Raw genomic sequence first — 16,839 nt, 5'->3', positions numbered from 1 at the left:
CAAAGGATATGTTCAAAGATCAATCAGATTTCATTATTGGCGATTTAGCCACAAGTAATGTAGAAGATTATAGTAGTGATGACCAACATTTCATGGTAGAAGATAAGGAGCAAGAGTAGGAAAAAAATACTTTGTGAGGTGAAGAGACATCTGCAATAGCACTATTGACTTAGTTACAACCAAGTCTTATCACATTGCAACCCAGTTTTGAGGCCACGACAACCAAATTGTCTAAATAGAAGAAAGAAGATGTACAAAAGGATATATTAGCTACAATTGAAGAGGATCAGTTTGAATCATAAAATAAAATAAAAAGATTATCAAACAAAATTTCATCTTGAGAAAGCATTGGTAGAGTAGATGATACAGGAATCTAAATAGAGAGCAAAGGAAGTAAGCAAAGACACTTAGATTATAATCTTGAAGACCCCTAAAAAGGAGACCAGTAAGGATATAGGCAGTACTTCAAAATCTTCATTTGAAGCACTAATTGCCAATTTGTTAAAAGATGTTACTAATATGTTTACTTAAAATATGGATATTTAGAAGCACATTCAATTATCAACTTTTTCAATTGGAAAGATAGCAAAGGAATTAGAAAAATGATCAAGAATGCACAGAAGTTTCTAGAGTTAACTATTGGAAAATTACAAAGCACTTTACCTTCTCCTGTAAAATTGACTGAGAAAAGTATTCAAAAGAAGGAAAAGAAGATAATTGAAGAGTTTGATACTTGAATAATTCTTTAAGAGGTGATAAAGATTGAATTACAATCAGATCAAGATGCCAAACCTTTTAATATAGTTTGTGACAACATTAGGAGTAATATGACTATACTGGATGTAATGCCTACCCCTAGCTTACTTTTCATATTGTAGTGTCAGATTCTTGTACACTTCCAAGAGTAAGCCTAAGTCTAGGGGGATTGCCTACCCCTAGTTGACTTTTCAAATTTGTTTTCCCGGATACTCTTAGGCCTATTCTATGATTATGTTTTATGATTATCAGTACTTGGTTACCAGATCTAATTAGATATTATTTCATACTTAGTTGATTTATGTGATGAGTTAGTTATTTCATATATTCAAGATTACTTGGATGATGATATATGTATGTTCATTTAGTGATTTATGTTATCTCATGATGATTAGTTAGATGAATTATTTATATACAATTTCTATAGATACTTACCTCATATTTGCATGTGTATGGTGTACATGTATGTTTTACTTTATGTATGATGTTTCTGATGTGGTTGAGGGATGAAGTTGTAGTCACCTACTAGTCAGGATCTACAAGATGCACCACTCCTCGTCATTGCCTATTTAGTTTAGAATATATGAGTATGTCATGCATGGATTTTATGTAGATTGTAGGTATCGGGTATCGACTTCCTTGAATTGTCAGGATGAACGCACCCTATCGCAATATCTCAATGGTATAAGTGGAGAGATCATTCTTAAATCCAAATCCTAACCTTAAGTTGATTGTCCTAGAATGTAGGACAAGTATCTGAGTTGTTTACCTGTCTAAATTTGTCAAGTGACGTCAATTCATGATTTTGACCCTGGAATTTGATTATGTTCTTTGTCTTCAGTTGAGTTGTTGTATTCAGTTTTGTGGCCTGGTGTGATTTTCATTTGTAATTAGATCATATTAAAAGACAATTTAATGATTTAATTTAATGAAAATTTCATAAAGGAAATTCAATATTTAATTAATTGAGAGATTAATTAAATAAAAGAATTAAATTAATTAATCTTCACGTTAAATTAAAAAACTAGACGTTATGCATCTTCACTTGGAAGGGGATTCAAAATTGGTGGTTGATGTCATTGATAGAAGCTCGATGAAAACATGGTTTTATCAGAACTTGATTCAAATGATTAGAGAGATGTTGGGTACTTTTTCAGATTTTAAAGTTAGCCACGTGTATAGCGAGGGTAATGTGGAAGTGGTCAAGTTGGCGAACTAGGCTACAACTTTCTGCCATATAAATTCAGTTGAAGTAAATGATTTGCGTACGATGCGATTGGCTTTTTGAGGTGGCAGCGGAGTTTGGAGTCATCATGAGTGTCAGTCTTTATTGTTGGTTGTTGGATTTTTGTGGAGTTGATATATGGGCGTGTGTAATGTGTGGCTAGGAGATGGTTTTGGAGTACCCAAATTGGTATCTTAGTTCTTGTCAGTGGTCATATTGTTAAAATGGCAGCAGTTATTAAGTAGTGAATTTGTTTGAAAGATTTTGCTTGTGTGGCAGATGCTTGTATAAGTGGCTTGCAAGGTGGATTTACACATAATGCAATTTGGTTGAATCAGGGCTCTGGTTTTTTGCAGAACAAGAAGACTTTGTATGTCATGGAGGCCTCATTTGCACTAGATTCAAACAAGGAGATGAAGGCTTTTATAGGGCCAATTAGCAAGGAAAAGACAAGGGGCCTTTTGAAGATTAAGACAGATGCAATGGTAGAAGCAGTGTTGGGTGTGGTAGGCACACAGTTCTAGAAACGAGCGATCAAGCGGCGCTCTAATTTGGATATCATTGCAATGGTGGTAGCATGGGGATTGGAGTTAAATAATCCCACAAAGAAGGTGAGATATGTGGCAAGAGCTTTGCTTGTAGAAGATATGCTGGGGGGTTTGGACTCCATTCTCAAGTGGTCTATACCAGGCATTGGCTCAGACTTTGCTGAGTGTTTTGAGGATGAGGATGAAGGTAGACGCTATGGATACATCCCCTTCTTGTGGTGGAAAGCACAAGCAGACAAGCCCTCCCTATACAAAGCAGCAAAAGATGTATGGGGAAAGATGTGGGAGGAGCTTAACAGGGTGGAGGGTGGGATGGCTCAATTGGCAAATGAATGGGCCACCTTTCCTCGCCGTAGGCACAGTCCTCAAAGTTGGCATGTTGCCTCGAAAATGCAAGAATAGTGATTTCTCAATAGACGATGATACTGGCTCTGGAATGGCAAAAGTGGACAGTGGTTAAAGTTTTTGCAAATGAAAGCTATGTTTTGAGTTGGTGGATATGTTAGTAGCAAGGAGCTTAGGTTTGGGATAGGGTGGACAGTTTTTGTATGTATGACTGTGGATTGTATTGTATTTGGAATGGCAGTCGGTTGGGTGTTTTTTGCTGTTAGGGGTTTTTTGGAATTATGTTTTGATGATATTTGAATGATTGTATGTAACTATTCTATCTTTTATTTAATATATTATACCATTACTAATCAAAAAATTATTATTATTATTTTATTAGTAGATAAGGAATTATTTTATTAATAATAAATTATTATTATCATTAATAATTTAATTGATTATTGTTGAATTTAAATAATATTTAAATTAAGAATTTCTAATTTATTAAAACACATTTGGAAAGTAAATTGATAATTGAAAATGGGAAAAGATTATTTTAGTAAACTTGGTTTTTGGTTGACAGTTCAATTTCATATTTAATTGACTTTTAATAGGTTTTTTTTAATCTTATTTTATTGTGAACTAGGGAAAACTCAAGTTCGACTTGACAATTTAATTTATAATATGAAAATGATTTCAATTATTAAGGAAAATTGATTATATCTTTTGATAATTTGAAAACCCTAGTAATTATAATACTTTGAGAGGCTGAAAACATGAACCTTGATTGTAGTCGAAAACTCTATAAACTGTAATACTTGGAAACAAGAATTGAAACCCTATTTGTATATTGAACTCTTTATGTTTGAAGAAAATCTAACAAACTATGAAAACAAATGTTTAAAAGACTCTGATGAGAGGTGTGTGGTTTTACATTTGAGGTTTTAAGTTTAAACATTTTTTTATGATTTGTTGAGTGGTGAGACTCATGTGGACTCAAGAACTTTACCAAATCTGTGATACCTGAAAACGAAAACGAAAACTTGAAAACCTTCAATGAAAATTGAATTGTTGTGTTTTCAAAAGATAATGAATTATGAAAGTTACATTGTTATGTACTTTATATGATGTGTGGTATTTCATGTTGGGTTTCAAGTTTTGACTTAGTACTTTGACCAATTAGGATGTTTAACCAAAGGCTTGGGGGTTTTCTTCTGTGATGATGTTATGGCTTATTTTGGTTACAATCTTTTATACTCGACCATGGTGATGTGTCATGTGTGTTCTATGATAAATTTGATCATATGTTTTGTTGTGCTTTCCAATTTCATGTGTAGAATTAAGGTGAATGGTGTGACTTTTCTAGTATAACCTTTGAGTCTTTAATCAGTTATCTTTGGATTGCTTCCAATTGCTTGCTTAGGACTGAGGTGATTATTGTGTTTTATTTTTGGTGATGTCATGTGATGTCATGGGTTGGTATATGTGTACTTGATTTTTGGATCAGTCATGTTAAGATGATCTTATTGGTGAAATATGTGATTTTGATCAGTGATATTTCAATGCTTCCAATTGATTGTTTAAGAATTGATGTGTATTTTATAATCTTGTTTTGGATCAGTCCTGTTAGGATGATCGTATTGGTGAAATATGTGATTTTGATCAATGATATTTCAATGCTTCCAGTTGATTGTTTAAGAATTGATGTGTATTTTATAATCTTATGAGATCGTCTTCTTTTACTAAGCTTAGGATAGGTTATTTGTATGTCATGTTGGTAAGTGGCTTGCAATGGAGGACAGGGTCCTAAAGAGGCTACTTGGGTAACCCATTGTAGGTTGTTTTAATAAGAGATAACATTTCATTAGATTGGGTTAAAATAAATTAATAAGATTCGGTGCCACATAAAGTCACTAGGAGGTCAGAGTCCTGAGAGATTGCCAAGGTAACCTTAGAATTGACTTGCTAGTATGCCTTGTCTATACGGAAGGATACTGATGCCGCATAGAGACACTAAGGGGTCGGAGTCCAGAGATGCTGCTAGAGTAACCTTGGAGTTGGCTCATGTGATGACACTTGCCCACTTACATTGTAGATTTCCTACATGTTTTATTGCCTCTAGGATTAGATGATACGTGTGTCTTGGTACCCTTTGAGATAGTTTTCTTTTAGGTGTTTCCTTGACCTAGATGTTGGTTTTGACTTGTGTTTTGATATCTGTATGGGACTTGAGTTTATCTCCTTGACGCGGTGGGAGTGGGCCATTTAGGTTCCACGAGGTCAAGTGGTAGTCCATTTTCTTATACCATTGAGATCCGACCATTGGATGTTGTTGTTGGATGTGTTTGTGAAGTTGTTCCTTTCTTTCTGATCTTATATTTTTGTTGGATGGTTATATCCTTTTATACTGTAATTGATTTATCATAGATCTTATGAGATGATGTATTTTATTTATGATGTATAATCTTTCAACATTTCATACCCTATGACTTGTATAGTGGATGATTGTGTATTTTGGTTATGCCAAGTGGCAACTTATGTAATTTTATATTTATTTAAATAGATTCATACTTGTGATTATTCTTTGATGGTGGATTTGTTATATATTGGATTTAGTATTAATTAAACTTAAATGTGATTCAACATAATAGAACCCTTAGGAGATGTAATTTGTTTATGATGGTTGTATGTGAGTTATTGCTTCTGCTATTTTATCTCTTGTTATTATTACTTCTGCTATATTATATATGTTTTTATTTATTATCTTTCAAAAAAAAAATGTTTGACAAACTTAGTGAAACTTTAGGTTAATTTCTTTTGTGTTCCCTAGCGGAGCGTTACACTAGATATCTACATTGATGAAATGAAAAGATGTATTTTAGAGGGGGGAAATTGTATGTTGGTAGCACACAAGCATGCCCTTGCCACCACCAATGTTATTTTAGATAGAGAAAATGAGATTGAAAAGATGATTGAAGAATTGAAGATCAATGATATGAAATTTATTGAGTTAGTCGATCAAAGGATTGGTAAAGAAAATGATGAACTGAGAATGTTGGAGCATGATAAGGAATGAGTATTGAAATGATTCAATCTTCTTAGAGATCACTTGACACCAAAGTTGGATTTGATACAAAGGCAGTTGGATGCACTTTTGGAAGTTAGATCATCTTATGAGAAGTTTTCTTATACTGACCTTAATGCAGTTAAATTAGCAGCCTATGGATTGCGTGGAGTTCTCAATATTTTTGAAGTGGTGAAGGCTTCATGGGATGAAGAATTCAAGCACTTGAAGATAATTTTTTCTAACCATATCACACTTTTTGACATACATTCATTATTGAAGTAGAGGAAGAAGGTACCAAGTTTTAACATATACATAGTTTTTTACCCACCTTTGCCATTGATTTTAAAGCGGGATGATGGGCAAAAAATTGTTTAGTATACATTACATATGCATATTGATCATATTGTAACGGGGAGCTTAGATACAAGAGAATGTACATAAGGGGAGTATAGTATAATAATGATGGTATAAATTATGAATGATCCACAGTTTTGTAAAATTTTCATATCTTTGCAATTTTGAGATTTTGCATGCTTGGCCAATTTTTTGCATATGTTTCCATCAATGCCAAAGGGGGAGATTGTTGAAAATTTGGCTAAGTATAGTTGATAGGGTTGTCATTTATGAAAATAAATCACTCAATTTGAGATGGAAAAACTTAAGGTTAAGTTTGGAGTTGGTATACTTTGAAAATTGAGTAAAACTTAAGGTTAAGTTTGGAGTTGGTATACTTAGAAAATTGACCAAGTATAATGCAAAGAAACATAGAACAGTTAGAGTTTTGTTCAGAAATCTTCATACGAAGCACATGAAATTATGAGGGCTTAGAGGAAGGTAGTACAAACAACATAGTACATACGTGCAAAACTACTAAAAGAGATGTTAAGTTTTGGGTGAGTTAGGGATAGTTTACAAGAGATAGGTTTCAAAGGACAGAATCAAGTAAACAACAAAATATTAACATTTTCGTTAAGAAATTATTTTAGCTTTCCAAAATAATTACTTGACTAGTTTGGGAGGATGTCCTTGATGTTAACCCACATGTGGCATAAATTAGTTTTGAGTTTTGGAGACTAAAGAATTTAGTATAAAGGCCTTATCTTTTTGTTTAGTGAAGTATGTCATTGTATTGTAATGATATGATTTTTATATGTGCACTTTATATGACTAGTATAGATGCAAATTTGATGCACAAACTAGAGTAGAGCAGTAATATGTTTATTTTGTGAAGAGGTACAAGGACTAGTCAGATATTGAGGATATCAGCAACAATCAAGTTTTAGTATTACTCTACATTACATGTAAAGTTGTATGTGTTTTTTATGAGTAGTGAGCTCCTATTTTGTATTGTAATTATAACTCTTAATAGGGTTGAGGCTTTTAGGGCTTAGTCCTCTAACAAGGACAAATACACTATGCATATGTAATAGAGTCAATATCTTTCACAAGATACTTTTGATTAGTGGATCATTTTTTTGAGTACCATCCCCACTAGGGCTTTTCCTTGGCTAGGGTTTCTCTAGTTAACAAATAATGATTTTATGTCTTTCATTATGTTATGCTTATGTTTTTGTCCATCATAGATCAACCTCTAGAATCAAATGTGAGTTTTAGATATGTTTCCACAACTCATGTTTTTGTCTATTATAGATGAGGATAAGATAGGCAAAACTCAAAGCAAATCCTCCACTTGTAGTGAATTTACGGACAAAGATGTCCTCCCCTATAAATATCAATATTATTTTTCCCATCAGTCACTTTTGAAGTTCCAAGGCTATTGTCCACCATTTTAAACCTTTAAGAAGCAAAACTTTGCAATGAAGAATATTGTTCCAAATTATGATCTCATGCAGAGCCCTTCCATATTCAAATAATGATGGAACCTTTCCTTGTTCAAGTACTTAGCCAAGTTCCATCTCAACTTTGCAAGGAGAGCCATATTAAGATGAAATGTTCACTTCACACCCAATCCCCCATGGCTTTAGGCTAGAAAATAGAGTCCTACTTGACCTGTGGCATCCTTTTTCTCTCTTTTGTACCTTACCAAAGGAAGTTTCACATGATTGTCTCAAATTTTGTCCACTCATTTATTGGATATTCTAAAGATTGAAAGACAACAAAAAGAAGTTCCTTATTCCTTGGAGAAATTGCAATTTACTTATGGTATTGACTCATTGTTGTCATACATATATACATACATACATACATAGAAAATAAAAAGGATGGAATAGCATAAGAATTTTATAATGAATGGATACCCCCTCTCTAGATGTGAAATTTTATTTTCACATAAGGCTAGAGTTAAATTTCCTTGTTATCTTACATAATAACACTCATTATCGCTTAAAATTTGTTAAGGAAAGTTCAATTGCAAAAAAAAAAAATTAAAGAAAGATATGTACTTCATATCCCTAAGAATATTTTACAGAAGGTGTTTTACTTTATGCGTGTACTCACTCATTTGTCATCATATTGTTTCTTTAAAGTGTGTATGTGTGTGTATTGTGTTTTCTCTTATGTTTGATATTAGAATATAGAATATATGAAATAACACATTCAATTAGAAACTAATTATTGATATAATTGATGAGACAATATTCAAAACAAATAACATAAAAAACATAAATATTATATTTTTATGTTTAGGTTTTTTTTTTAAAATATACATTTCATAACAAATTGTAATTATATACATTAAAACATAATTCTCATATATTTTTATAAAGATAAAACTTTGAAAAGGGCACAAACTTTCTTAAAATGGTAATCTAAGAAAGCCTTACACACCTAACAAGCATAAAATAACATACAAATATACATATATTATGAACAATCTAAATCATACAAAATTCAAGAACATGCAAAATTTGAATTGAACAATAAAAAGCATTGACTTTATCCTTCATTACTCCGCAACAAAATGGAAGTTGGATTGTTCATATAAACTATGTCATCTTGGACCTAGTTAGTAGTTCCCATAAGGAAACACCTACTACATGAAAATTCCTTTTCTTTGTTGTGTTGGCCTTAAACCTACCTCAAATTTTAACCATCTCCTCTTTAACATCTTCTCACGACTATCAACAGCTTTGGGATAAGAACCAGAATGGACTCTATCTTGCTTTTACACAAATATTCTCTAGTCTTAAAATTTTCCTAAGCTACAAGCTACTTTTCTCATCTTCTCCATTCTTCATATAAGAACTAAATATAGACAGTTTCAATCACTAATAATTTTTATTACTGAGAATTATATAACACATGGCCGAGTCTCCTGAGATTCCAGATTTTCAGTCAGACATAATATCATGTAGCTGAACACCGATGAAAAATGTCTTTTATTGTTTATGTTGTGAGTCTCCTTTAAAACCCATCGTCCAGAAATGGCTTCTACATTTGGATTCCCTTTCTTGATTGTATTGCCCTCAAACCTGTGAAATTTTAACTATCCCGTCTGTAGCATCTACCTACCTATTTACTGTCCAGTGTCAACAACTTTGTGATAAGAACCAAAATCAGACTTAGACTTGCTTCCATCCATCAAATCTTCTCTAATCTTAAACTCTACTCAAGCTGCAAGCTTCTTTTCTAATTTTTTCTATTCTTTCGGTAAGCTCTAAATATAAACAGTATCATTTCAAACAATAACTATTCTAATTGTGTTATTTTTACTACTAAAAATTACAAAATGCCAAGCACATTATCCAAGACTTCATTGCAATCAGACATAATACCGTATCTTTGGACACCACTGTAATGCTTTTGATGTTGATGTTTCATGTCTCCTTTGAGACACATTTTCAGGCAACATACAAGATCGACAATATCATAAATAGTAATGACCGCAAATGGAAAAAATCTGAAAATGTTTACAGGTTGAGATGTTGAATGAAACTTCTTCTACATATTTCAACATTTTATATAGTAGTCTATAAATACAACACCTCAGCTCTTCTAGATTGTTTAATTTGTAACAAACTATAGCTACATTGCATCAGACCAAATGAGTCGACTAGCATGGATATCAACTATGGCCTCAGGTTCTGATGACAGATAAGATTTTAGCCCCACATAAATGTTAACATGGTAATTACAATTTGAACTATACATTTAAGAGATCTACTTATTACACGACTTTTAATGTCAAGACGCCTAGTGAACTTAAACTTGATGAATGAAGGTACAGTTTGATCAGTCTCTGCACTGTTTGCAAGTATCAAGACAACATCGGACAAGGGAAATATGAATACAACTCAAGACCTCTTCTTGGCATATGTTGAGCTTGACTTCAGAGAAGGGAAATATGAATACAACTCAAGAACTCTTCTTGGCATATGAATCACCCAAGACTGGAAGGACTATTCCAACAGTACATCCTCATATGTTGAGCTTAATTGCAAAGAATGGAAGCTAGAATACACCTCAAGACCTCTTCTTTGGCATATGAATCATCCAATACTGGAGGGACTATTCAAACACTACATCTTTGCTTATGCGTGCAAAATAATAAAATCATTCAATTTGAGGTTTGACTATTGATGACGTTCAGTACAAATTAATATGTCTATTAAAGTTTATTTAATATAAGATTTCACTTTTGATGAACATTCGTACAAATGAATCTGAGAGTCTATCAAAGTTCATTTATTTGTTAAGATGATTCGTCATGCCTATCCAGTTTAAAAACAAACTCTCTAAGCTTTGTCTTATGATATTGATTTAAGATTTTGAGTAATAAGTTGTTAACTAAAGTGCAAATTTTGTTTTGTCTTCTACTTCATCTAAGTCGCAGCCTCTACTGAGTTGTTGCTTCCAAGATCTGTCAGTTTGTTTACTTGACTATGTCCTACAACATTGTATTATAATTTATTTAAGCAAATTGAGTTTTATGACACATTTTCATATGCCAAGGAATATATGATATCATAGTTCTAGTATTTATGGAATAAGAAAAATGCATGTACCTACTCCAAAATGTTGTCATTTGAGCTTGATCTTAGCGATGACTCTATACTCTTTTTCCCTGTAATGATTTCTAGTGCCAACTCCAAAAGCTAAGATATCAGCTTTCTCCAATAGCTTTCCTTCCATCGTGTACTCAGGAGCCATATACCCACTGTGGAAGGAAACATTTATAAGAATTCATTCAAAATTCTTCATAACAGTTAGAAACATCTATACTCATTTGTGACAAACAAGTTCAACTGACAATTTTGAAAAGCATTTAAACAAATGATTTAAGCTTTTCTCCATTATGTTGAACTGAAGCCAATTGTCATGGACTAATCAAGGATAGCCAAGTTGTTAAAAATATGTTTCACAATCATGAATTAATTCCCCTGGTTCAACAATTCAGTGCATCCTTGAGAAAGCATCATGATCAAATTCATCTACTTTTATCATACCTTGTTCTAGTAACTGGATTGCAAGTATATTGGGCAGGGTCACATACATGTAATTTTTTTCTCGTGAAGATATAGATTCTATCCCCCGTCTTTGTACCTTATCAGATGTAAACTAACAAAAAGGAAGATGAGCTAGTGTGCATAGATTTTGGATTCACCTGTGTAAGAGTTATTTGCATCAACATTTTGGCTCACACTCCATGATCCATCATCAGGGTGAGAAAGCTGCAGAAGGACAATAAATCCAGAATCCAGAAACTATAAACACTTGTCATTATGGATAGTGAAAATTTAATCTCTTAAGAGGAGTATTTTGTTGAAGGCCACAACTTGTCCTTTTAATTAAGGATCTAAGTCAACAGGTACAAAGAAATGAATACCATTATCACCAATTTTGTGCCTTAATACTGTACCAACTTTACTGTATGGGCGAGTATAAATAAGTAAATAACAGAAGAAAAACTCTAACCTATGCTATGCAAAACATGGTCAATTACCATTCAAATCTGACAACCTGTCTTAGTAGACTACTACGCAAGTAAAATTAATTTCTTTTACAGTATCCCTGAAAAACATAATAAAAAAGATTTACTTTCATAAAAAATATAGAAAAAACTTTGAAACAATTTTCTTGGATAAAACTAAAATCATTGGTGGTTCATGTACAGAGTCCCTGTAGGACTGACATGAGTTTGAACATCTGGGAAAAGCTCGGCCATACTGAGGTCTGCAATTTTAAGACTCAGTTCATCATCCAATAAAATATTTCTTATTTTCAAATCCCTGTTGGGACTAGTCCTCCTGGAGGTAACCAAATTCACAAGCTATCCCTTGTATTATGCTACAATGCTTTGACAACACTGCACTTTAGAATGTAATAAATGTTATGACTTACAGAACAAAATATGATTGAGGCTTTTGATTGGGAGATATTCGTAAACCATAAATCTTTCTTTCGCTTGAGCACAACATCCGAGCAATTATACAAGATTTCTCTATTGAATTGTTTTTGAGACTGTTCACGTTATTATACACTGAACTCTCATCTTGTCTGCAATTGATTGCCAATCTTTTGTTTTCCAGTGTCTTTTCATCCAAGTTTTTCCCTGCAATAGGCTAAAAGATCATATACAGTTTTTCCCTGAGAGAAATGAAATATTTTCCTTCACTAAGCTTTGAGAAAATCTCAAGTCATCTGGCCATTGTTTGCCATGCATGTTCTGATTTTGGCAAAGAACATGAACAAGAGACATTTCTGTCTAGTCTGCAAAGTTGCAAACTCACAGACATTTGGACACACCAAAAATTAATTACAAAGGTTAAAGGTAATTCAGCAAATTTGGACAATAATATCTAAAGCCATGCAGCATGTCAAAATAGCATGCTCTGGCACCTCTACCTTGCTCTTTTAGGGAGGGGGCTTCTGGACTTGATTTTGTAAGTGTAAAACCAAGGTATACACTAGCCATTGTTCTAGGAATAGTAACTCCGCCCTATCAACAGTAAAACCTAATAGCTTCACCTTGTGTACCTGACAAATCCCACTGTCAACATAGGGCTGCTAATAAGTTGGAAAATTCAAGATGATTTATGGAGCTAAGCTACACTAAAAAATTGTACATTTCAGAAGCTGGAAACCATGCAAGTCACAAGAGTACTGGTTTCACATAACAACTAAGGGAACAAACTTCCAAAAAGTGATCCAGTTAGAAACTTAAACAGTTACATCACAGCTTGTCTAGTTTCTTTACATTTCAATTAAGGGAGATCTAGTGGAAACCCAATGAGAAGCTTCTGAAATTCAAAATTGGAAGACAACCATTACATAGAAAAGCATATTTGTGGAAATAATATCAAGAAGCAGCTTTCTACCACGTTAACTCAATAGTTCAATTCATATCAAAGGAAACTATAAATGATAACAGAATTCTGGTTTATGGAGGAAAGCAAGGCACCTTGTCGACAGCCCCAAAGCCACGCTCTCAATATAGACAAGTTCATCTTTCAAAAAGGTCAAGTGTTGAGCACATAAGTTGCGTGATATTCTCCTCTGTCAATCACATCAAAGAAGAATGAACCCTTGTGTCTGCTCCCCTCTGCTGCAAGCTTCGTATTTCACCCTCTTCATATCTATGAAAGATATGATTCAAAGATAAAAGTCATTCAGATAGAATTTGATTTGATCAGATCAATGATTTTTTTGGTGAGTGAAAACATTTGTCAAGAAACTGGAAACCACTAAACAACTTACCTCTCGGATTCTGGCATCAGAGAGTTATTGAGTGAAACCACAAGTAATCTAGCCTATCGGCTAATAATTTATTACTCACATTTTTTCTAAAAGTGAGCGAACATTGAATCTGAAATCAACCATGGATTTGGCTTTCTCAAACTATGATGGAATCTTTAAAAAACAAAAGTGAAGCCCTTTCTCCTTTGCTAGTCTATAATTGCAATGGAATAACAAGAACTATGATGGAGTGCCATCTAAAATAAATCTGATTTTTAAGCCACGTCTTATCCTACAACTTTACATAGGTAGCCAATAAAATAATTCAATGAAATCTTATATATCTTCTCAAATATATATTATTGCTCCAAATTGAATCTACCAAGTTTTAGCACTAAATAGGAGTTAGAGTTTATACCTGAGATAACTTTATTACGAGAACCACTACCAGGCTACTTTGTTATGGGGTTCTTGTTTCCATCCACCACTCCATCATTCTTTCACTAGGCACAATGTTGAGGTATAAGCTCTTGATACTCCCCATTTGAAAGGCACAACTCAAGTTGTTCACTGTACAGATCAGAGTTGTCATAAAGTGTCCCGAGACAACAACAAGAAAAAGAGCAGCACCATTTCTACAATAAAATCTAGATCACATCTTGATCATTAGATGCAAGATGTTTATCTTCTCCAGGACAGGACATGTAATTCGGAATTTGTAATCTGTTAACAAAAGAAAAAAAATCAGAAATACTATGCAAACCTCTCTTCGCTTATCTCCATTATATCACCCAGGGAAGAGCTTTCCCTCCCAATCTATTCATATTCTACAGGAAATCTGCAAACTCCTCTATGTAAAATAGAAACCCTGGCTGATGCAGACGATGGAAATATAACCTTTGCTTCTCATCAACTGTATAAAAAATCACACATGGAGATTAAGAAACAACTACTCACAAAAGGTTTGCATTGTTACTAACCTTTGACATGGTTGAATATCCTGTTATCAGTTGACAGTAAATCCAAAGGGGAGGAAGAAAAGGACAACCTTTACCTTTGGGGCAGAGAAAGCCCAAAGATCAAATGGATTCCAAGTTGAGTTCTTTTGAAATTCTGACACACAATGAAGAAGCAGCAGAGGAATGCAAGAGGAGGAAGGCATTCTTAAAGGAATCCCATGCAAACTTTTTGACATTAATCACCAAGTTAAAACCTGCCAAAACTTTTGAATCATTTAACTCGGTTGCATTTTGCAGCAAAATTACAAGATAATAACAGAAGTGTTACAATACAGTTGGGAATAAAACAATATTGAAAGGACATAGTTGCTTTATAAAAGACCAACAGATATTGGATGGAGTTACAATATCAGTATTGGTCATAAAGGCATATGATCACTAAAGTAAAAACTAGGAAAGACAAGTCACTAGGTATAAATAAAGTGAATAAGTGTAACGCAAAAATTTACTTTAACAGTCCTTGAGAATTTTGAACTTCAAGTTAAATAAATTAAAGGCAAAGCTTAGAGTTCAATGTACATGCCATCCTTCATGATCTTGATTGAGTTCTGAGAGAGCTACTTCTCTACTAATCAGGGATCATGAGAAAGAGATTTGATCTCCCGATATTTATTTATAACCTTGGATGAGGCCCTAGGAAGAGAAATTAAACAACAGGTTTGGCTAAAAAGTACCAAAGGACTCCAAATTTGTAAGCAGCGAAGAAATCTTAAATCTCTAAGTTTTAGATGATACAGTCCTAATTCTTCTCAGGAAGTAGAGATGCAAAATTGTAGGCTAGAAAATCAATGCACGTGATTGTAAGATTTAATTTATAATATTAAGTTTATCAATATCATGAAATTATAGCGGGAACTTCAAGGATTATCTGAATATTATTTACTGCACAAGGTCATTTAAGGAAAAGCCTTCACTCAAGTATAGAAACCTATTGTGCACGAAATTCTGACTAAATTACCTACTTGCAAATTGAAAGGGTAAACCATGAATGGAAGCATTGCCTATTTTCCACTTCAAAGCCTAGAAAAGTTTCATAAGGGCTATTAGGTCTTTGCAGAGGATTTTAGAGGGTTTTAAATGTTTAAGGTGAGTGGCAGAAAAGGTCAGTCGAATGCCTTGTTTTTCACTCCAAATACTGTTAAGAATATAGACCATGATAAACCTACAGGTCTGACAGTACAGACCGTACTTCCTCTTAATAGAAATATATCTCTAATGTTGGCATTTAATGATATATATGTATCTCTCCTATAGGTGCCAAGTTAGGAAGGGTTAAGTCCCTTAAGGGACATACCCTTTAGAAAGGATATATAAGTAGGTTGTAAATGCAGATTATAGGACATACAGTTACAGCAGTCTGCTCCTATAAGCATTTTATATCCTGCAATTTATATCTGAGATTCTCTATCCCAATAAAAGGTTAAATATTCAGTATTGTATCTGCATTATAATAAGCACTAATTTCATCAATATTCATACTACTTAGAAGATCATTCTCAGCATATAAGACTGGATTAAAAGTCTGATTAAGAGATAAGGATTTAGCAGAAACTTTACAAATACTTTTGATTAAGGGTCAATATTCTTTAAAGAGAAATGATTAAGATGAGACTTTCATTTTCTTGATGTGGTAGATTCATTCAATGGGTTGATCATTGTTTCATGGTGTTCATTGTTCTAACACTAGACATCATTGTTCTTGGGATAATCTCACTGTTCAAAGATTTGAGATCCTTCCATTGCTGTCAAAAAATAGAAATAAACTTTTATTTGAGGGGAGAGTAGTCACAGTGAAAAAAATCAAACCATAGAGTAAAATGATCATAAGGGTCAAGGACAGCCAAATGCTAGTAATAAAGATCAGACAACCATGACAAGAGTGAGTGACAGTCATATTGAAAGTGATGCAACCATTAATGGAAAAAACACAATGATATAGAAATATGAAGCAATAACAAACAATTTCATGGAAAAAATGTTGCAAAAGACATTCAAATTATAAATACTAGCTCAAGGCAAGAGTAGGAGCAGCTTAGGTTAGTGAAATCAGCGCTAGAAAATTATTTGATAGTCACCCAATACAAGAAAAATGATATAAAGCAATGCTATACAAGAGCAGATGAGAAATACTGTAACAAGACAATATTAAGGGCAATGTGTAGTCATAAAATGAAGACCAAAACATTGATTTGAAATATGTTGAAGACAAAAAATAATTATATTCAATGTCACTGTGATATCAACAGTGCTCTAAGACAGTAT

At 33.2% G+C, this 16,839-nt stretch overlaps 1 long non-coding RNA gene across 7 annotated transcripts; it reads right to left on the bottom strand.

Annotated features, from left to right (window-relative positions):
* Positions 1–8,795: 8,795 nt before the first annotated feature.
* Positions 8,796–14,767, bottom strand: LOC149573083 (uncharacterized). Of its 7 annotated transcripts, XR_016360033.1 has the most exons (7): positions 14,613–14,767; positions 14,322–14,471; positions 13,977–14,128; positions 13,284–13,458; positions 11,487–12,859; positions 10,888–11,039; positions 8,796–9,401 (listed from the first exon to the last, which is right to left on the bottom strand). It is a non-coding gene; the product is annotated as an uncharacterized LOC149573083 (long non-coding RNA). The 7 variants fall into 7 exon arrangements; XR_016360031.1 differs by having other exon boundaries at positions 10,888–12,859; positions 14,607–14,767; XR_016360032.1 differs by having other exon boundaries at positions 10,888–12,859; positions 13,580–14,128.
* Positions 14,768–16,839: the final 2,072 nt, after the last annotated feature.

This window comes from Cupressus sempervirens, chromosome 2 (assembly GCF_028749045.1).
Source record: "Cupressus sempervirens isolate cs-2001-9-10 chromosome 2, ASM2874904v1, whole genome shotgun sequence".
In the NCBI taxonomy this organism is placed as follows: domain Eukaryota; kingdom Viridiplantae; phylum Streptophyta; class Pinopsida; order Cupressales; family Cupressaceae; genus Cupressus; species Cupressus sempervirens.
Note: the sequence above shows the minus strand (reverse complement) of the source record. Positions and strands in the feature narration are given on the sequence as shown.